Genomic DNA, 24,090 nt, shown 5'->3' with positions numbered 1-24,090 from the left:
TAATCGATGTTCTGTGTATGATTTGGTTACATTTTTCAGTAGTCATTTATGTGTTGTATCAGTTTCCAACGCCATTTGATGATGGCAGTTGCCCATATGTGTAGTTTTACACTGGGCTTTGTACACGTATAAGCTGTTTTTGATACCTTGTGTGCCCACTGCTGTGTGGCACATCCTTGTATTTCTTTATTTCCTTACCAGGTGAGATTGACGGAGGACATCGAAAGGGTGCAAAAAAGGGCAGCTCGTTTTGTATTATCTCGTAATAGGGGAGAGAGTGTGGCAGATATGATACGCGAGTTGGAATGGGAGTCATTAAAGCAAAGACGTTTTTCGTCACGGCGAGATCTATTTACTTAATTTCAGTCATCAACTTTCTCTTCCGAATGCGAAAATATTTTGTTGAGCCCAACCTACATAGGTAGGAATGGTCACCAAAATAAAATAAGAGAAATCAGAGCTCGAACAGAAAGCTTTAGGTGTTCGTTTCTCCCGCGCGCTGTTCGGGAGTGGAATGGTAGAGAGATAGTATGATTGTGGTTCGATGAACCCTCTGCCAAGTACTTAAATGTGAATTGCAGAGTAGTCATGTAGATGTAGATGTGGATACATATTAATGCAGTGGTTGACCATTGTGCATATAATTATTATGTGTCATTCCATATCGCATTTCTTACTTTTCTGTGTTCTGATGACGATTCACCGAAACATGTTAGTAAATTAAATTGCGACCAAGAGTTTCCACAATAAATTGGAAGATTTATTTCTCTTGTACCACTATATAATCGTTCTTGAATAGCTCTGATCAAAATTTCAGACATTGTAAGATGGACAACACAATCGCAAACCGCGTCCACTTCGAGCGAAATTACCAAATCAGCTGATCGCGTCCGTTTCACCGCATTGCGTGTCACAAGATGCCCCGGGCATGCGCCCTCATTTAGGACAGCTCAACCGCTGGCGACTGTTGATCGTCGCCTCGCGCCTTAGTCGCAGCAGTTCGCTCACGTAGGACCGCGCGGTTGCCAGCTGTTCGTCATTTCTCAACTGGCGTTGTGATTTCATGTTTCCCCAACCCACTAACCTTATTCAGCTCAGCGCTCATTTTGGCGGGCGTTACCTTTTTAATCCTCTGTTTTCTGCCGTGTCCTGCTTCCAAAATGATGTGTATATCCTGGACGAATTAGCGTTACGTCTATATGCTGATGTATGTAGAGTCTACTCGACCTACTCTTATGTGAAACGTTCTTCCTCTTTCGCAAGGGCCTCAATAGATGAGACGACTTCTGTACTCTCTGGTGGATTTTCCACTGTCGTGAATGTTGGTAACAAGTGAAACCTGCAAATCGAATCGCGGCGTTGATGTGAACGCATGGCTGTGGCAGGAAAGATTTGCAATGGAGTTACACATGCATGCCTCGTGGACCGATTCGTAGCTTCAGTTGACTGCTAAGAACTGATTTAATTTACTAACATGTTTCGGTGAATCGTCATCAGAACACAGAAAAGTAAGAAATACAATATGGAATGACACATAATAATTATATGCGCAATGGTCAACCACTGCATTAATATGTATCCACATCTACATCTACATGACTACTCTGCAATTCACATTTAAGTGCTTGGCAGAGGGTTCATCGAACCACAATCATACTATCTCTCTACCATTCCACTCCCGAACAGCGCGCGGGAAAAACGAACACCTAAACCTTTCTGTTCGAGCTCTGATTTCTCTTATTTTATTTTGGTGACCATTCCTACCTATGTAGGTTGGGCTCAACAAAATATTTTCGCATTCGGAAGAGAAAGTTGGTGACTGAAATTTAGTAAATAGATCTCGCCGTGACGAAAAACGTCTTTGCTTTAATGACTCCCATTCCAACTCGCGTATCATATCTGCCACACTCTCTCCCCTATTAGAGATAATACAAAACGAGCTGCCCTTTTTTGCACCCTTTCGATGTCCTCCGTCAATCTCACCTGGTAAGGAAATAAAGAAATACAAGGATGTGCCACACAGCAGTGGGCACACAAGGTATCAAAAACAGCTTATACGTGTACAAAGCCCAGTGTAAAACTACACATATGGGCAACTGCCATCATCAAATGGCGTTGGAAACTGATACAACACATAAATGACTACTGAAAAATGTAACCAAATCATACACAGATCATCGATTATGTACTACACAATTAGAAAATCACAGAGGAACAACCCAGGCATAATATTTTAAAAAAAAATGCACAGCGTAGAATAACAATAAACAATGCAACAAAATATACTGATTTCATGTAAAATGTTAGCTGCTACAATTACAAAATACAGAGCAGGTATCAATAAGGTAATTTTTTATGAAGCTGTACCACATTCTACGCTCACATTGTAATCATTTATGAACATATGTAACTCCTGTGGTTTATAACTTACTCATTATGATTTACAGCTTATTGACACTTGCTCTGTGTTTGGTAATTGTAGCAGCTGACATTCCACATGAAATCTGTATATTCTGTTGTATTGTTTCTTGTTATTCCGTGTAATACACAAATTTTTAAAATACACAATGCCTGTACAGATCCTCCTTAGCTTTCAAATTGTACAATCGATGTTCAGTGTATGATCTCCTGTTGGTTACATTTTTCGATATCATTTACCTGCTGCATTAGCTGCCAACGCCACATGGTGACGGCAGTTCTTCTCTTTACTATTACTGCACTCTATAGTTTGGCACTAGGCTTTGTACCTGGATTGGCTGACTACAGTACCTTACGTGCCAACTGCTGTGTGCCTGCGTTGTTCGCTCTTTTATTTCTTTATTGAGTATTGGTGCAACGTCTAACAGCTGTGCACATAATTGTTCTATGGCATTTCATATTATAAATCTTCCTTCTCTTTATAAAAAATGTTCAAATGTGTGTGAAATCTTATGGGACTTAACTGCTAAGGTCATCAGTCCCTAAGCTTACACTCTACTTAATCTAAATTATCCTAAGGACAAACACACACACCCATGCCCGAGGGAGGACTCGAACCTCCGCCGGGACCAGCCGCACAGTCCGTGACTGCAGGGCCCTAGACCGCTCGGCTAATCCGCGCGGCTTTTATTTTCAATACAGCTATGCTCTGAAAATGACGTATGGAACATGCCAGTAAATTAAACTGCCATCAAGACTTTCCACAGTCCATTAAGTGCCAATTTTGCTAGGTCACCTATCTGTCAAGTGAATACCAGAAATAATCCAGTCCAAAGGAAGGATTTGTAATACAAGGAACGAAATATACTGAGTTTGTTTTAACGCGAATGTGTTTCCCATCAATGCTTCCATGACAGTTACGGAACTGCCACCTGTCCCAAAAACAATGTGCTGTTCTTTTTTCAAACTGATCTGCTGCTGGCTCGAGTATGTGTTTTTTTTAACATTTTTGTCCATAAATGCTTTACTAGCTTCTACAACGACTGTGAAAATAACCGTTTTTTTTTTTTTTTTTAATTTTGAAAGGGAAAGCGAGGCGATTGAATTCATTTGCAGAACAGATTTTAATGCGTCCACAATATAATCAAGCAGTGTAAACAAAATTCGAGCGCATCTCTTGAATAGCAAAGCTTGATATTTCAGTTCTACATATAAATGATTAAATTCACCATGAATATGCAATGTTTCATTCCTTTGTCTTAGACGTTTCTTCAGTATTTGCTACTTAAGATACGTGTTTTCCGTTGACATTTTCTTTCGTCTGCCTGTAATGAATGTATTATGCTGCCCGGGCGGAAGTGCTGACGGCGGAATAATTCGCCTACTTCCACGAACAGCTCGCGGCTGAGCTGCTAAGGCAGCGGTGCCCTGGAACAGCGCGCTAACATTAAATACGTCAACCTCTATTTTTTCCGTGCTGCACTGAGACATGGTTTTCGTTCCAGCTTTAAAATTTTGATACATTAGCTTCATTTATTACTCAATAATGTATCATCTAAAACAACCCAAACATAAAGTAGCTAGCGACCACCTTTTTCACTATAAATCCTTGAAATTTTACGTGACAGCCCCCGATAGCTATGACCAATATCGAAAAAATAGACACTTCATCATCAACTTGTAATGTGAAACTGTAGGATACGGAGAGAAATCTGTTTTTAATGCCAATTAGTTGCCTCAGAATCGAATGGGAAGTATTATATAATGAGGAAAACGTGCAAAACCGAAAAATTAACTCCAGGAATTGATGTATCTTTGTTTCATTAACATATCGTATTTCTTACAGGAAGAAAATCGGAAAACATATTTCTTACGGACTGGTATGTGCCGCCGCGTGGGTGGACTGCGCATGGAAGAGAGAGCAACCACTTCGCGTCGAGTAGCTCACTTACTCGTGCGACCCCACGACATCCCGCGTTCGCATCAGACCGCTCGCATAGGACGAGGTGTTAGTTAATAGCTAGTTAAGCAATTTCCGTAACTGAGTTTTAGTAACTCACCGTTAAATTAAACTTATTAAATCATGTAGAATGGAATGCTCTCCTATTAGAAATTTAATTAGAGCAGATACAAGTAATTTCTCTATATCTGCATAAATACCTCACAAATCACTGTACAGTGCGTGATTCCGAGCAAGGTGGCACGCTGCACTAACATTCGGAAGGACGACGGTTCAGATTTCCGTCCGACCATCTAGATTTATGTCTTGCGTGATTTCTCTAAATCGCTCTAGGCAAAGGCTGGGGTGATTTCTTTGACAAGGGCAAGCCCAATTTGCTTCCCCATCCTTTCGTTATGAGGGTTTGTGTGCACCGTCTCTAATGACTGTACTGTCGAGGGGACGTTAAACTCTAATACTCTTTCGCTGAATTTTACGAGGGCTTTCTGCATGAGCTCGAATCTCTGTTATACGGTAGTGAAAGTCAGTATAAAGGCAGGGTTCCCACGAAAGTAACATACAATATCTGAAGCATAGAAGTATCGAATTTATTATGCAACTGGTATATTGTGCAGAATGGAATGCTATCGTACTGGAGATTTAATTAGCGCAGGAACGAGCAATTTTTCTGTATCCGCATAATTACTTCGCAAATCACTGTGCAGCGCGTGACGCCGATTGAGGTAGTGCAGTGGTTAGCACACTGCAAGACAAACAATAATGACGAAATTAGATAGTTCCGTTCATAACAGGCGAGTAACAAACTAAAGGCGCTTGCATTTCCTGGTTAGAAATTGATATAAAGGCAATCAATGTCCTGTTGTGTTGTTGCATTATTAACACTTTGTCTAACCTCCGTTCTTCCTAATTACTGCAAAAATTCTCTTCGGCATTGATTTAGTAAGTGTTTATAGTTCTTGCAGTGAAACTGTCGCCCATTCTTCTCGTAGACCTCACAGAGGGCCTCAAATTGCATTAGACCTTCGTCCCTCAGGTCTTCACATATTTTAATCCTTTCTGTTAGCATCTCAGTGTACATATTAGAGTTCATTCTAGAGTTAATCCAAGCAGTGCGTGGTTTACCTTTAGTGCAGAACGCTGCCCAAATCATAACACGGTCACCACCAAAATTTCTGTTCATGCTTACCTGCTGCTATGTTCTCAGATCATGTCAATCACAGCCGGCCGGAGTGGCCGAGCGGTTCTAGGCGCTACAGTCTGGAACCGCGCGACCGCTACGGTCGCAGGTTCGAATCCTGCCTCGGGCACGGATGTGTGTGATGTCCTTAGGTTAGTTAGGTTTAAGTAGTTCTAAGTTCTAGGGGACTGATGACCTCATCAGTTGAGTCCCATAGTGCTCAGAACCATTTGAACCATGCCAATCACGTTGTAATCCATCCGGGCCATCTACATTAAAATTCTTCTCATCGCTGAAGATCAGTTTATTCCATTCTCTAGTCCATGACGTACCTTTTTCAGCAAAGTCCGTTCCAGCCTATTTATGTTTGGGTGTTACTGCAGGTTTCTGCACTCGTTTCTTGAACGCAAGACGCTTTCGTTTGACAAAATTCGTCGTACGCGTCTGGCAGTTAGTGGCAACTGTAAATCAGCAACAAGTTGACAAGAACAATGGTTTGTGGCCATTGCTTTGCGCAAAAGTAACCGTTTCGATGCCTCACATAATTTTCTACTTTGCCCACGTTTTCCGTTTCGCCCATACGCGCGCAAATCTAACGAAATTATAAATCGCTACATTTGAATGGTTCCACTTCTTGGCGATCTGACGATTAGATAGTCTCATTACTTCCACACACCGATTTTTCTTTTTCATCACGTGATAACTTTTATGTGTGCCTGCGTCACAAATGTAGTTTATGAACACAACACGCACTCTCACTAATGGTGTCCGTTTCCTATCTGCAGAAAACGCACGTACGCACACACTAACACTGCACAGAGCCGACTGCCTTTATACCGAGTTCCACCCTCTACCACCTTAATCCTTGATGTCTTGTTATACATTGTACTGCTGACATCAAACGCGATAACATTTTACTGTACTTGTCAGTATACAGAATCTCATAATATTGCATACACACTGTGCGCGACTATTCCAACCGACAATGTTGATTTTTCTACAAATGCTCGTGCCTTTATATTGATTTCCACTACTGTTATGGTTCTTACACGAGATCAACGTCGGAAGAAGTAGAATCATTCTGCAAATCTAGCGGCACGCCTCTCAGGTGCTTCGAAACCTTCGCCTAATATGATCTAATTACTCATGTAACATGCACGACTGGTTTAAGCGAACTTTCTCTACGTGGTCCACTTTGTAAGCACACTACACTTTCCCAGAACTCTCCCAATAAAAGGCAGTTGCTATTCTTCTTCTCTATAATTGGCCTTTATGCTCCAGCTCATTTCATTTAATCGGTGTGACTCGCAGAACCCATCGTAAGTGAATGGGTAAGGATTCCAGAAGAAAATTTTTAACGTTAATAGTGAATATCTGTTATTGATTTCACATGATTAAACAGTAGTAGTTCCTGACAGAGTAATTGTACTCCATTTGTTTAGCTACCCCAGCTACCTACGAGGTGGGAGTGAGAAGTACGGTGAATGGTCTCAGGAAACAAAGGAAAGACGAGTAACAAAAGAAGTAATCACCATTAGCTACTACAAACTTTTGACACCGGTTGTAAAGTTGTTGCAAGCTGTTGGCAGATGCTTCTTCTCGAATCGCTCGAAGCCCTGAGGTCATCGTTATTGGACATTCGCATCACTACGGAAGGTGAGACCTGGTGCCACCAATACTATCCGGTGACCGAGCAACAGTAGTGTAGGAACCCACCAGGTGCGACCTCCTACGTGAGTAGAGGACACACGAGCGGAGATGCGGTGATGGAGTGCCATGGAGCAAAGGGGCGCTAGTGAGACATCGTTCAATTAACAGCCATTTACACGGAAGAGCCAAAGAAACTGGTACACTTGCCTAATAACGTGTAGGGCCCCGCGTGCACGCAGAAGTGCCCCAACACGACGTGTCATGGACTCGATTAATGTCTGAAGTAGTGCTAGAGGGTACTGACACCAGGACTGCCCATAAATCCCTAAGAGTACGAGGGGGTGGAGATCTCTTCTGAATACCACATTGCAAAGCATCCCAGATATGCTCAATAACGTTCATGTCTGGGGAGTTTGGTGGCCAACGGAAGTGTTTAAACTGAGAAGAGTGTTCCTGGACCCACTCTGTAGGTATTCTGGATGTGTGGGGTGTCGCATTGTCCTGCTGGAATTGCCGAAGTCCGTCGGAATGCACAATGAACGTGAATGGATGCAGCTGATCAGACAGAATGCTTACGTTCGGGTCACCTATCAGAGTTGTAACTAGACATACCATGTAGACGTGTCAGCTGTTCCATATCACTCCAAGTGCATGCGTCCCACACCATTACAGAGCCTCCACCAGCTTCAATAGTCCCCTGCTGACATGCAGGTCCACGGATTCATGAGGCTGTCTCCATACGAGTACACGTCCATTCCCTCGATACAATTCGAAAAGAGACTTGTCCGACCAGGCAACATGTTTCCAGTGGTCAACAGTTCAATGTCTGTGTTGACGGGTCCAGGCGAGGCGTAAAGCTTTGTGACGTGCAGTCATCAACGTTAAATGAGTGGGCATTCGGCTCCGAAAGCCCATATCGATGATGTTTTGTTGAATGGCCCAGCATTGAAATCTGAAGCAGTTTGCACAAGGGTTGCATTTCTGTCACATTGGACGAGTCTCTTCGGTTTTCGTTGGTTCCGTTCTCACAGGATCTTTTTCCAGCCGCATCAATGTCGGAGATTTGATGTTTTACTGGATTCCTGATGTTCACGGTACATTCATGAAATGGTCGGCCGGGAAAATCCCCACTTCATCGCTATCGCGGAAGTGCTATGTCACATTGCTCGTGCGCCGACTATAACACCACGTTCAAACTCATTTAAATCTTCATAACCTGCCATTGTAACAGCAGTAACCGATCTAACTGTGCCAGACTCTTGTTATGTAGGCGTTGCCGAACGCAGCGAATTGCTCTGTCTGTTTACATATCTTTCTTTGGTGCTTGAGTGCAGTTTTTACATTTACTCTGTTTCCTTGCTGGCGCTGCCTAGCAACAGCCTTGCTGAGCCAACGGTACGGGAAGGCGCAGAGTAGCACGTCATCACCCGCCGAGGAATCCGCAGGTGCAGGTTCCGGCGTTGGCGAGGGTCAGTGCTGCAGCACCGCCGTAGGAAGGAGGGCCTGGCGCGTCCCTACAGCCCAGCCTGGCTGTGGACGCCTGTCGGAGCCTCAGGGCTCTCGTTGAGTGAAGTTACGCTTAGGCTCGGCCCCGTTGTCAGCTGCCGAGATTATGACTAGACGGAAGATTCAACAACGACATGAAGGACAGCTCGACAGGAGGTTCTAGCGTGCAGCCGGGGAGGCGGTATTTGTACTGCACAGTAATGGCGGCACAGATGCCCTGCTCGCAAGTTAAACAGCTCGCAGACAGCAGATCGTTTCCTCATTTGCGGAAGATCGATCCAGTCCTCTTCAATCAGGCATCGTTGTGACCTACAGGAGTGCAGCATTCCTTCCACAGCCAGACGGCTGCGGACTCTGTTGTGCAACACTGGCGCTGTGTTCATCGCACCCGCTGCTCCTTCGGGTGTGAATTTTTCATGGATCAAGCCTTGCTGTCGAAAATAAGCGATCAACATCAGATTAATTAAAGATTTTGTCAGCGACTTTTTTGGGAGGTGAAGAAGACGATGAACATAATGCCATTTTCTGTCGCTTGGTATGCGGATTGTTTTGGTAGCACCATGACTCATCTCCTGTAATGCTATGGATATACAACACCGCGCGACAACGGTGCTTCGAGCGGCTGATTCTACAGAAAGAGTTTGCTGGCAGTTTCCAACAGCTTTACAGTAGACGTCAGAAGTTTGTTGGAGCTAATGGTCTTTACCTGGAAGGCAAGTGAAGGTATTTTGTTTGTAGTTCTAGTTTTCTTTCTTTTCTGGGATTCACCGAACTTTTCTGATGTGCGTTGTATGTAACCTCACTGGACAACATATTAGCCACCCTCTTAAAAAATCAACACTGTCAGTTGTGTACACCAGATAACAGGGTGTCACGTCATGCCAGTGAAGTGATGTGTGTGTGCGATTCGCTTGAACGGAATAAGAGCAGCAAGATGCATCAACATAGAGACGTCACAAGATGTCAGAAAGCAGTTATCGTGTCTGGACACGCCAATGACCCGCTCTGAGAATAAAGTTGACTGTCCGTTATATCTACAGGTAATCTTCTGCCACTCGTAGTCAAGAAACACTGCGTATGAACAGCGGTCTTAAAAGGATCCTAACTAACAAGGACTAGCATCACACACACTGTCAACAACATCCGGTTTAAAACCCGACAGGAGTTGTTGTTGTCGCTGAATGCAGCCAATCTTAATCAGTTTCCGAGCGAACATTGTTATGATAACTGCATTAAATGGTCATCTGGAGTCGGTTACCTCACACAAGGCCATTACTCTCGACCAAAATATGTCCAGTGTCCAACATACAAGGTAGCAGGAAGTGAACAGCCTACCGCAGAAAAATTGCAGAACAGAGGTAGCTGTCTAGCGGGTTACCAACTGGTGTAGCCACAGAGCGATAATATCTACACGACCCAGTCAGATTAACATCACAGCCTATGTACGATGCCAACGTGCAATAACCACACACAGACAGCAGGAAGCAGCACTAGCAGTGAATGGTATATAAAGTGTTACCGGGGACGGGAAAAAAAATTGCAGTAGTTGTAATACGGAAAGAGACCGATTGATCGCAAGTCCAAAAGAGCTTGATAATAGGCTTCTAGACTAATGGTCGAAGCATTTCCGAAATCGCTAAGTTGGTGAACTCCTCACATGTCCCTGTTGTTAAAGTATACCCTCCTGCTACCCAAAACCGATGCCTAGTCAACAGTGGAGCACCACGGGCAATACTCGTAGATGACAAGGGTAAACGACAGCTTTGCGATGTGCACGGGCGAAGAGATATGCAGCTATTGAGCAACTGACCGCCCAGTTAAACCAAGGGGCTACCAACAGTGTCTCCTCAACGACCGTTCAGCGAACGCTGCTGCGTTTGGGAGTCCACAACAGGCGCAAGGTTCACGCACCCATGCTAACTGCTATTCATCTGCGACAAAGGGAGAAATTTCCTCGCCGGTACCGCAGATGGACGTCCACGGAATGTAACAGTTAACCTTTTCCGATGAATGATGTTTTACGCTTCGTCGGATAGATGGCCGTTGGCGTAGGCGGCTTGAAACATCTAAAAGCAAACAACTTGCAGCAATCGTTAGAAATGTGCAGGCTGGAGGAGGGAGCGAATGTTTCCGTGACATTCCCTGGGTGATTTCGTCATTCTGGAAGGCACAGTGGATTTACACAGGTATGCGTCTTTCCCGTACATGAAGTTTCTTTTTCCTCAGTGCGATGACACCACGTGTCACTCAGTTCACAGTCTAGGTGGGTGGCTCGAAGAGCACCAGTATGAGTTTACCGCACTCCCCTGGCTACCAAACTCCCCGGATTTAAAATCAGTCGAGCATCTATGGGTCAACATCGATCGGTTCCTCAACTGAGAAACCTAGCGCAGCTGGCCACGGCATTGGACTCAGCATGACTCCACATCCCTGTCGCTACCTTCTAGAACGTCGCTGACTTTCTTCCTGCACGTCTTTCAGCAGTCCGTACTTCGAAAGGTGGTTATTCAAGCTTTCGACAGGTAGTCACATTAATATGACTGGACAGTGTACAACACAAATAATGTAAGCAACAGAAAATGAAACAAGCAGTAAACAATTATTAAAATAAGTGTCACTTAAAAACTCAGTCTTGAGTGACCAGTGGTACGTGGCTCTGTAGTTAGAGCCCTACACACTAGCCTCATCTAACACAGTGAAAGAGATCTAACAAATCTATAGAAGTTCACTCTGCACTGCCGCTACTATCTATTCCTCAGTCTCCAGATTGAATAATGTTTTGACACTCCGTGTCTAACTTCCAACGATCACTTGTTTATAGACGCTGGCCGCAATGAGACTGGTGATGAACTGCGTCGGGTGGCGGTAATTGCAGAACTGCGACAGGAACTGCTGCAGGCGAAGAACTGGCGGAATGTAGTTATACGTCCACATTTATCCACGAAGGCTGAAAGGCTATCCACCTGCAACTGTTTGGCGGATGCAGAAACCAGTTCCTGAGCGCCCGCCGTGATGGCTGACTCTTGTGGCGCTGGCATAAATAGGTCCCCGTTTATGAGCGCCATCCGTGTAGTTACTGATCGGAACTCCGTGAGGCGCGACGGCTGCCCGTTGTGGGGTGCCCTCGGTAGCCATCGCTGTGCACCTTGTGACTGCGTACGCAGTGTTCATTGGGCCAAATACTACAAAATCTGGACGACTAGAGGTGTGTTTTGTGGTACAACTCGGTCGTGCTTTTATGTCTTTCGAAATACTGACGGCCGAATGAGACGATTAATTCGCATTTTGTGGACAGTGTAGCTTGGGACAGAGGTGCTTCTGTAACGCTTCGGGTTGCTTTCGTATCGTGAATTGAGCCCACTCATTCAAGTTACCGTCAACATGGGCCGGAATATATCGTGACCAAAGGGTTAGTGCTGCTCGTCCCGGCGGATGTTCGAGTCCTCCCTCGGGCGTGGGTGTGTGTGTTTGTCTTTAGGATAATTAGGTTAAGTAGTGTGTAAGCTTAGGGACTGATAATATTAGCAGTTAAGTCCCATAAGATTTCACACACACACACACACACACACACACACACACACACACACACACCAAAGGGTTACCCTTATTCAACTTCGTCATGATGACTATGCTGGGACACTCCCAACCTGCAAGACGACAACAGCTGTTTTCATAGGTTTGCGCGGCTCCGTTTCTTGTTTGACGAATGCTAAAGTACTATATTGCACCTCGACTTGTTTACAATATCACCCAGTCGTCATCCCATAAAACAGCAGGCGAGACGCAGCAATCAACATCGCCGCAGTTTGGTAGCTTTATGGATTTTAATTATCAATCAGTGGCTTCATCTGTGATTAGCGTACCTAAAAATTCTTTTGGACTCACTTCCTCAGCGAACTGAGGGCATTATCAAGACTAGAAGTTGTCACACGACATTAGCTTGCTGCCTCCACTGTGTAAATTTGCTGTCCTGTAATGTGTGTACATCTTCCGTCAATTTGTGGTAGATGTGCCCAAGATAGTCCGTGGACAGGTTTTCTCATCGTGAATAGGCTCACATTATGTGGAACGTTAAGGACCACCTTGGTGAGCGTGACTGATGACTAATAAATCATGTTGGTCTACTTCCCTTAGTCGCCGGGTACGTGCTTCACCTTCTGTGGTCATTACAAGAATGGTTTGCGAGACTCCAGTCGACATCTGGGTGCGCCCAGTTGGTATTGCATCAGACGGGATGTTAAAACAAACACATTCGCATCAGTACGAAACTAATGTGGTATTTTTTATTGCAACGGAATTCCCAGTCGCCACAATTTGTCTGGTTGATGGCATCTTACACATACCTCACTAGCTGCCATTGAATCAGGATTTGTTACTGTGTTTCTCCGACCTCGCCAATTGTAACTTGCTGTCGCCGATTTCCAAGCGCCCCGAACACCCAGAGTTTTGATAATAATAACAATAAAATACAATGGTGTAAAAATTTAGGGACGAATGTAACTTTTGCATGATGTGTGAAACTCGGACCTGATATAGAAAGAATTGCTGTAGATCAGAATATGACTGAAAAAATACGCAAGAAGGTGAACAAAAGTGACAATTTTATTCTAAGACAATAATTACACTGAAGACACTGCGATTTCCGATGGTTTCCTCGAGATTACCAAAAGCGGAACATCACTCGCAATAGTATGTGCAATCACCACGGATGGAAATGCTTGCTCGACAATGATGGTGGTACCCTCCTATGGCGAGAGCTGGTAATATGTAATACACACCTGAAGATTATCGAACATAACCGTTCTGATGGTCTAGGTGGGCAGACCTAACGTTGCATCGCCGTACTGACTACCTACTCTTTGAACACTGTACACCACAGGTCGATGTTATTGGTGACACCGTAATCCTTTAGCAAGCGCGTCTTTTCATGGATACCCTCGGTCCTGACTTCATTTTTATGGGCGAAAATGTGCGACGGCATCGAATAGCGTAGGCGGAGGGGCTCTTGGAACGAGAGAATGTTCGGCGAAGGACTAGCTTGTCCTTTCTCCTGACTCAAATCCCATCGAGCACGTGTGGCTTGCCTTGGGGAGACGTATTACAGTACGTCCACATACACCAACGACCATCCAGCAACTGTCAGCTGGTGGAGAAGTCTAACACCCTACCAACAGAATTCCTTACCAATGTCGTCGCCCGGAGGGGAGCACTTTGCAGAGCATGCTTTGCCTTCAGTGATGATCACACACACTACTAAGAGTCACCTCACGCTATTTGTTATGTGGAGGGGGCCATCATAAATCGCGGTGATTTCAGTGTAATAATTGTTTTTTAATAGAAGTGCTAGTTCTGTTCGTCTCACTGCGTATTTCTTCAGGTATTTTCTATTACACGTAGCAGATTTTTCTACGTGTGATCCTAGTTTCACTGAGCTATGTTACGTGGCAGTGACACATCATTCAAAATTTACTTTCGTCCTTATTTATTGTACAACAGAGTATATAAAACGACATAATGTGATAATAAGAATTTTTTCACTTCAGAGCTTAGTGTATTACTTTAGCATAATTTCCAGTTAATTGCAGTTCAAAGAGATACTTTATATCACTTGAAAAGTTTTTTTTATTATCTTAGCTGTCAGGTTACTTTATTCTCCAAAAGTTTGATGGAAAATTTGGAAACTGATGTATGAATGAATGGAAACTGGCAGTAAGACTGTAAGTAGGCTGTTTATGTTTTCTTATTGGCAACGTTACGTAGCGCTCTGTATGAAAATCACTGGCTGTGCTGTGTGCAGTCTGTGGCTGGTTTGCATTGTTGTTGGCTATTGTAGTGTTGGGCAGCTGGATGTGAACAGTGGGTAGCGTTGCGCAGTTGGAGGTGAACCGCCAGCAGTGGTGGATGTGGGGAGAGAAATGGCAGAGTTTTGAAATTTGTAAGACTGGATGTCATGAACTGCTATGTATATTATGATTTTTCAACATTATTAAGGTAAATACATTGTTTGTTCTCTATTAAAATCTTTATTTGCTAACTATGTGTATCAGTAGTTAGTGCCTTCCGTAGTTTGAATCTTTTATTTAGCTGGCAGTAGTGGCGCTCGCTGTATTGCAGTAGTTCGAGTAACGAAGATTTTTGTGAGGTAAGTGATTTGTGAAAGGTATAGGTTAATGTTAGTCAGGGCCATTCTTTTGTAGGGATTATTGAAAGTCAGATTGCGTTGCGCTAAAAATATTGTGTGTCAGTTTAAGGACAGTCATGTATAATTGTTCAAAGGGGACGTTTCATATGTCGACCCTTAGCCGAGGATACCTCACTGTAATCTCCTGTTTTTTTTTTTTTTTGTTTTTTTTTTTTTGTAGTTTGTGTAATTAGTGTGGCTATTGTTTATTGCTAGCACGTAATTGTAGAGAGAATCTCCTTTGTAGTTGCAGTCTTTCATTGTTGTTGTGGCATGCATGTAGGTTTGCACCAAGTATTTCGCAGCTGCGCTTGCAATTCAGTAGATATTATTTTCAGTGCTATGTTAATGTGTTTTCTTATTTTGCTCTTCAAATTGTGCTTTTCTGTGTTGTCATGTGAAATATCGTGACAATAATGGCGTGTGAAAAACGTAATACCAGGCTCCAAAGTAAACTGAGAAATGACAGTGAAGATAAAAACAGTGTGTTAGCGCCACCGTGTAATGAATTAACTAATGTTCAAACTAGTGATTTGGTAGTTGTGCATAGGAAAATGGAGCGGGCGGCAAATAATGGCGTAGACAGTGAAACCATTAGTGAACAGGGAAGCATTATAAATCGATCGGTTGGCAATAGCTCGCTTCAGGAATCCGAAATGACAGGACACAATCTCGCAAATACTGTAGATTCAGGTTTTGGGTCCTCACCGTTTTCTCAAATAAGTCAAGACACATTTTCTGCTTGTCAAAATGTGAATGTTGCCAGTGCAAATTCACTGCCGAAAAGCACTGAGGAACATGTTTCAGACACCAGTGCACTGTTACTACAATTAATACAACAAATGGGACAAACACAGCAAAAGCTTCAAAAATTAGACACAATGGAACAAAATCTTCGGAAGTTAGACACCACGCTTGAACAAACACGTGAAGATTTAACTACTGCGTTACATAACATTGAATCGAAATGTCAAAAAGTTTGTAATGACGTGAAAACACAAATTTGTGAGTATTTTCAACCTATTTTTTCGCGGCATGAAAATGCATTACAGAATCACGAAGCAGCCATAAAAGAACTGCAAACTATTGTTCATGAAAATCATGAGACCTTGCAAGCTAAAATTGACTCAGTTGCATCTACCGATTCGGTTACGCAACTTGCAAAAACTCAGGAAAACGTAAAGGACACAGTAGATACTCTGAAAATTGGTTCAGAAAGACACATGGAGGAAATTAGTTCATTATCAGAGAAAGTAGTTGAACTTTTGGATCAGCTAAATAATTTATCTACGAAGGTAGATGATAATCTGAATGACACAAAACCGGTAGTCTTTAATGACACAGAAGAGTGCGAACAAATTGGAAAATTCAAACAAAATCAGAATCAAATTAATACGCAACACCAAAGAGAAATTCGGGAAGTACAAGATAAGCTGACACAGGTAATACAAGAATTACGTATTTCAGAGCACACTCGCGCCCAAATACGGGAAGAGGGACATAGAAATACGGAACAGCCACAAAATAATAACACAGTGCATTTCGGAAATTATGAAAGAAATTGGCAAGGTGCACCGAATTTTGAAATGGAACCGCCGAAACGATGTAACAATGACCGATATGTGACTCGCCGACATGATGATTTTGACTATAAGCTGTTCATTACTACACGTAAATTTAAAACATTTAAGAATTCTGGCAACGACATTCATCCACAAGCGTGTCTTCATCAATTCTCTCATTGTTTTCCTCCCAACTGGCCATTAGAGCACAGATTAGAATTTATGTGTGGCCATTTAGAGAATGAACCAGCTGTAAAAATGCGATCGGTCATTCACGATTATCACAGTGAAGGAGAATTTTATCATGTCTTCCTCTCAGCATATTGGTCTCAAGCTACTCAAGACCGAGTGAAACATAGCATCATAATGATGAAACATTTCGAACAATCTGAATTTTCCAGTCTTGTGAAATATTTTGAAGACATGTTGCACAAGAATCAGTACCTGTCAAACCCATACAGCCGCTCAGAACACATCCGCATTTGCTTAATCAAATTACCTGAACATTTACGACATATTATTTTGGCAGGACGTTGCAAAGACGACATTCAAGCTTTTCAGGGACTCTTACAAGAATTAGAAATTGACACTGACAACCGCGGAACGCGAAAACAGGAACACAACAATTACAGGTCACATCCGTCGCAATTCCGCGATGAAAGAAATAATAACTGGACACGACAAGGCTATTCTCACAACACAAATCGTGACCAAAACAGACACCACCCGTATGACAACCGTTGGCAGAGAAGTAATAATTACAGGGAAAGATCACCTCTCCGCGGTAGTGACTATCACAGAGACAATAAGAGAAACAGACAATATGGGAACCAAAATAATTATTATCAAGGGAGACAGAATAACTTTAGACGCAACGGTCCAGCGCACTGTTACGATTCCGGGAGAAATTCTCCACCACATGACCGACAAACAAGAAACTATGTAAACTACCGACAAAACGACAGACCTGAATTCCATCAAAACTCGCGGGATTCAAACGGAGCGGGGCACTTTCGACAAGGTGAATTTGCAAAAGTTAGGTCTACTAATCCCAATAACGACACGCGCAAACAAAGAGACAGACAATGACTCGCACCGCAGGCAGCCGCGTGCGCCGGCTGGCTCAGAGAAAAATAACATAGACGCTAACCTTGAGAAAAATTCCAGTATTCTTTACCGACATATACCACATGATAATTGCGTCGAAGTTGAAACTCCGCGTACTAGGAAGAGTAAAGGTTTACACCACATTTCACATGTAAAACCGTTTATTGCAAGATAATCTGCTTTTTAACTTTGTCTTTGCCATAAAACTTTTCACTTCACATTTCTAGTATGCATTGTCAGACTTAGAAACTGTTACCATGCAACAATGTTTGAAGTTAAATATCCAATCAAGAACCAAGAGAACTTATTTAAACAGAAATTACGAATGCATTGTTATAGTGAATAGACATCACAGTGTTATTGTGTGTGTACATTCTTGGTTGTTAGTTGCTCGATTACGTAACAACTATAAGGCTTACATACTTAGAACATATACTGGTACTGCTAATGAGATTTTGATGCAACATTTTGGTTTACTTGAAAATACATTCTGGATTTAAAGTACTTTCAGTGAGATACCAGATGACACAGTGGTTAGTTTATGTGACAGCTACACGATTTTATCATGACACTACTAATGAGTGACAATTTACAATGTTGCTTTTGCAGTGTTTCTGTTTTATATCTGCACAGTTTTTCTGTATTATTCTGGAAAGTGAAACATGTTTTAGTAGTAACTTTTGTGGTATAGCTACAATGAGACAGCCTTTTCCATAGCACAACAATACGTTACAGCACAGTACCTTCTTCATCATGGCAATAAGCGTAATAACTAAGATATCTATATGCAAAGCATTTCAGTTTTGTTTATGAGGAGGTGAGTACATTGACCTCAGCAGAACTTTGCTTACAGAGGACGATAACTATGACAGTTCCACAAAATTATCTTAGAGCAAGACGCACATTTAGCGCTACATGACACGCATTTGAGTGATTAATTTTGTACTTTATTGTTGTGCTATGGAAAAGGCTGTCTCATTGTAGCTATACCACAAAAGTTACTACTAAAACATGTTTTACTTTCCAGAATAATACAGAAATCTGTGCAGATATAAAACAGAAACACTGCAAAAGCAACATTGTAAATTGTCACTCATTAGTAGTCTCGTGATAAAATCGTGTAGCTGTCACATAAACTAACCACTGTGTCATCTGGTATCTCACTGAAAGTACTTTAAATCCAGAATGTATTTTCAAGTAAACCAAAATGTTGCATTAAAATCTCATTAGCAGTAATACATTTCATTTCATTGCTGTAATCTGTAACTCCTGAGGGTATAATTACATTAATCCTCAGGGGGTACACGCTTACTTTGTGTACCATGTGTTTGGCAAGCACAAGGAGCCCTAGCTAATATGGTGTTTGCTTATACAACTTTACACATCGGTACCATATTTCTCTAACACACAAATTACACAGCTATCTGATCATTTAACATAGAGATAAAAATGTTTTTTTTTACTATGTCAGTGACACATGTTTACACAGTTACACAGTTGGGTAACTTCACACTTATGAAATTGTATTTTGTCTGTACTTTGTGAACTGTTCCTACTTTTTCGGAACCATTGTGATACTATGAGAGCTTTGAATGATGTATTTGGTAAGGGAGCATGATTTTAGAGTACGCTTGAGGTAGATGACTCTATTGAAATGAGCAGAGAATTTTTTTTAGGTTTTTGACATTATTGCAGAAAGCTACGACGTTTTTGAGATTTGACTGAGGTGTTATGATGTTATTTTTACAACGACGATGTGTATTATGCTGTTGAGGTATGTTTATGATCAATAAGATGATGCTACCGTAAATGAAGAATTTGATTGTGCTACGTATTTATTATGATGAAATATTGAAGAAGTGTCGATGAATATGTATATGAATAATGAGTAGTGGTTAGGGACTCTGATTTGTGGAAAAGGATGTTGGAAACCAAGAATCGTACTTTAAGAGTTATGAAATGTGTGTAAATGCGCGAATGTATCACAATCCCGACGAAAACTTTTTGAACACTGTTATATTCATAGGATTTTGTTTCTACACATTTGCAACGCAAATTCTCGACCTGTGAAATTTTTTATATGAGACTGTCACTGTAATTCAAACTGGTGTCGTAAATATTTCAGTAAGAAAGTTAAGTGACCACCTTCATGTAATGAGTCGTGGGCACCCAGCTGCGCGACAGTCGTCTGGAAAAAAAGCCATTAGTGTGTGCCTTTCAGAGGCACAGGTGGAGAAAGAAAAAGGGGCCATTATCCTCACTATTGACATTCCTTTGTTGAAAGCACCGCAAATACGACACGCTCAAACTTGAAAACATATGATAACACTGTGGAGCTCTTAATTTATGATATTTACTGAAATGCCTAATGAAATAACGAGAAATATTTTTATGTCTATACACCTGATTATGACTACTGTCTTTCTAGTTGAGAGATTTTTTTTACTACCTTATGAAATGCCATATGGCTAATGAATGATGTTTCATGCCTTCCTTTGCACATATTTGCTCATTTTCTTTAATATCTAGTTTTTAGCTGCACTGCAGCATTTGTTATTATAAAATTTAATAGATGTACTAATATCACTATTTTCTGTTTACAGACCCAGTAAAGAATACGTTTATGATATACTTTCTTAGATAAGAGAGCACAAATAGACAGTTCCCTTCACAGGAATTGTATAAATAATTTTTTTAATGACTTGGTAACTTTCTTACAGAGTAAGTTTTTGTGATGCATCACTCTAGTGTTAAGATGTGACATAGGTATTAAAAATGGCCATTTTTACTGTAATATTTTTTCTGCTTGAGCTATGTCATGTTTAGATATAAGTTATTGCATTTGCAGCTGCTGTTTGCCAGGCATAGTGCTACTAAATTTCACTTTACATTACTCTGTTAAGCCAGTTTTACTACTGATTTATTTTTCTTGTTTGCTGCTCATTGTCTTATATTAGTTGTAATATTGCTGCTTGCTTTGCCAATTTGCATTTTTTTGTCATTGCTGTTTGTGTTAATTGTTTTGTGCTGCTGCATTGCCTCATCCCTTAGTTTAGCATCTGAGCTCAGTAGATTTAAGTTAGCTTAAGATGGGGTAGGCCATATAAGAGAACAAGTTGTGACGAATTGGAAGAAATGCATTGAGAAGCTATAAGAAAATGGTTTGGCCAAAAAAGTATTTTGAAAGAGGATATAAACCAAAAAAGTAGGGTTTAGTGACAACAGGTTTAGGTAGGATTTTCTTGGAAATAAATGATGCGGTAAGATAATGGAAAATAAATAATGAGGTAAGAAATGTGTGAACATATAAATACAGAAAGCATGCTTGGATAGAATTTTTTTGGTGGAAACAAATGTTGAAATAAGAGGAAAGATATATGGAATGAAGTTTTGGGGTGGACTGCAGTAACAAATGTCACACTGAAAACAAACCCTGTTCTGTATTTTTGTGTTATTACACTATGTGAATTTGTGTTTTTCCTGTCTTAATGTGTTTAGCTAATAAGAGTTATGTTGTAGAATTTTTCTGATAATATGTTATTTTCTTTTAAAAGATGTTTAGACATTATTTATTCTGTTCTGTTTTAATGCACATGTGTGAAGTTGATGTTTCGAAAGTTATTCTGATCTTTTACGTATGTACTCATGTCATAATTCCTGTAACACTGATGTATATGTTATTTCGATTCTTTTGCAAAGCCTGTACTACAAATGTTATCTGTATTGTTATGTTCTTTAATGATGTATTTTGTACCTTTGAAATTGTATTCTTATGTTATAAAATTGTAATTGACACCAGTTCATCATGTTATCAACTAGTAAGTTCCATTTCACTGCACATGTTTCTGTTGGTCATAGTATATGGACAATATGTGAGAAGTAGGGACTGTTAGTGTTTGCACGTGTGTTAATAATTCAGCAAGGGACTGGATAACAGCATTGCTGGTTCTAAGGACAATTCCAAAAACTTTGTGAGTGGACAAGTGGTGGTTATGGACTTGGTATATTGTCCGCAAGACTCTTCGATGGTGATTGTGCACCTGCACAGTCGCAGCAGACGGCTGCTGGCCATCTCTACAAGGACTACAGTGGGTCTACACCTTTGATGATCCATCAATACCATTATTTCTACAAGGACTGCAGTGGGTGTGCACCTTTGGTGGCCCACCAATACCATTATCTCTACCAGGACTACAGTGGGTCTGCTCTGTGATGACCTACCTACCAATATTCTTCAAAACGTCGAATGACTCTGCTGTGGGTTTGCTCTGTTGAGGCCCATTACCTGTCTGCATGTCGAGAGTCAGCACTGTCTTTCCGTTGGAAGGACAACACTACTTCTTCAAGACTGCATGGAAATCCATTACTTCCGTGTGCATTTTCTTTTACTGCTCAACCTTTGAGAAAAACACTGCAATTTTACTGTGATGAATGATCAGGACTGTCTTTATGGACTGTGAGAAAATTTTGGCTTTTGACCAACATTTTATCAATAAGTGTGTGCATTTGATATCATTGTTATTGTACTTATGAAAAATTTTATCAAATCATAATTGGCCATTGCCCAAAACAATTTGCAAAATTTTTTGTGGGGAGCATGGGGGCTATGTAAGTAGGCTGTTTATGTTTTCTTATTGGCAACGTTACGTAGCGCTGTGTGTGAAAATCACTGGCTGTGCTGTGTGCAGTCTGTGGCTGGTTTGCATTGTTGTTGGCTATTGTAGCGTTGGGCAGCTGGATGTGAACAGCGCGTAGCGTTGTGCAGGTGGAGGTGAACCGCCAGCAGTGGTGGATGTGGGGAGAGAAATGGCAGAGTTTTGAAATTTGTAAGACTGGATGTCATGAACTGCTATGTATATTATGATTTTTCAACATTATTAAGGTAAATACATTGTTTGTTCTCTATTAAAATCTTTATTTGCTAACTATGTGTATCAGTAGTTAGTGCCTTCCGTAGTTTGAATCTTTTATTTAGCTGGCAGTAGTGGCGCTCGCTGTATTGCAGTAGTTCGAGTAACGAAGATTTTTGTGAGGTAAGTGATTTGTGAAAGGTATAGGTTAATGTTAGTCAGGGCCATTCTTTTGTAGGGATTATTGAAAGTCAGATTGCGTTGCGCTAAAAATATTGTGTGTCAGTTTAAGGACAGTCATGTATAATTTTTCTAAGGGGACGTTTCAAGATGTTCTTCGAGAGTGGGAGTGGGTAATATGATCTCTTTGGATCCGCTCTTACACTGGGTAGAATAAAACGTCCCGCTCTTTTGTTTCCATTACTGCACAATTTCTGCTGTGAAGATATTTTCAGACCGTCGTTTTGTGTCGCCTCGTTGTCACTGTAGGCTTGTCCCATGGGAAGCAAGGAGAGGATCATGTTTGGCGGCTGGGAACCTCTTTCTACAACACAACTGCACCCATGTATTAATAGGGTTATTTATTAACTCAAACAGGAAGCTACGTAGCTTAAGATAGTCCAGCTGCTGTGGTACAAGCTCTCCGTAACACTCCACATTAAACTGCCTGCTGATGAACTACAAGTCCGCGAAGTACACTACTCTGACTGCCAGGTACTGACTATGTACTAGAGGCAGAGCTAACTGTGACTGCGGCTCCCACCAGGCTGTGACTGATGACTCGACTCGTTGACGCACTCGATGACTGACTGGGCCCTCCGGTCTGAGACGGAGAGCTAAATACTGGCGGTCGAGAGGGCGTTGGTAGCTTGTTGCTTGCGAGTATGTTCTTGGCCTCTCTCCTGAGAGCCGCATTGCTATTGCCTACTATCAATCTTCTCGCAACCTCTTTGCGCCTGGTGTGCTGGCGACAGCTTCCCCAGCACATTTTGCATAAGGACAACCTATCAAAACAAACACACATGAAAAAAAAGATTTGTGTCACTTCGGTTTCGAGAGTTCCGGAACTTGTACAGAAAATTGTAATAGATATCAACATAAACATCATTTTCGCCCTTTTTATTGCTCATGAAACCCACACATTGCACGTTGTACCACCATACAGCGAGACCTTCAGGGGTGGTGGTCCAGATTGTTGTACATACCGGTACCTCTAATACCCAGCAACACGTCCTCTTGCATGGATGCATGTCTGTATTCGTCGTGGTATACCATCCACAAGTTCATCGAGGCACTGTTGGTCCAGATAGTCCCACTCTTCAACGGCGATTCAGCGTAGATCCCTCAGAGTGGTTGGTGGGTCACGCCGTCTGTAAACAGCCCTTTTCAATCTAGCCTAGGCGTATTCGATACGGCTCATGTCTGGAGAACATGATGGCCGCTCTAATCGAGCGATGTTGTCATCCTGAAAGAAGTCACAAGATGTGAACGATGGAGCCGCGAATTGTCGTCCATGAAGACGAATGCCTCGCCAATATGCTGCCGATATGGTTGCACTGTCTGTCGGAGGATGGCATTCACGTATCGTACAGCAGTTATGGCTTCTTCCATGACGACCACCGGCGTACGTCGGCCTCACATAACGCCATTCCAACACTTTGCTGCACTCGCTGGAGTGA

This window comes from Schistocerca piceifrons, chromosome 3, assembly GCF_021461385.2.
Source record: "Schistocerca piceifrons isolate TAMUIC-IGC-003096 chromosome 3, iqSchPice1.1, whole genome shotgun sequence".
In the NCBI taxonomy this organism is placed as follows: domain Eukaryota; kingdom Metazoa; phylum Arthropoda; class Insecta; order Orthoptera; family Acrididae; genus Schistocerca; species Schistocerca piceifrons.
This window is presented reverse-complemented; position numbering follows the sequence as displayed.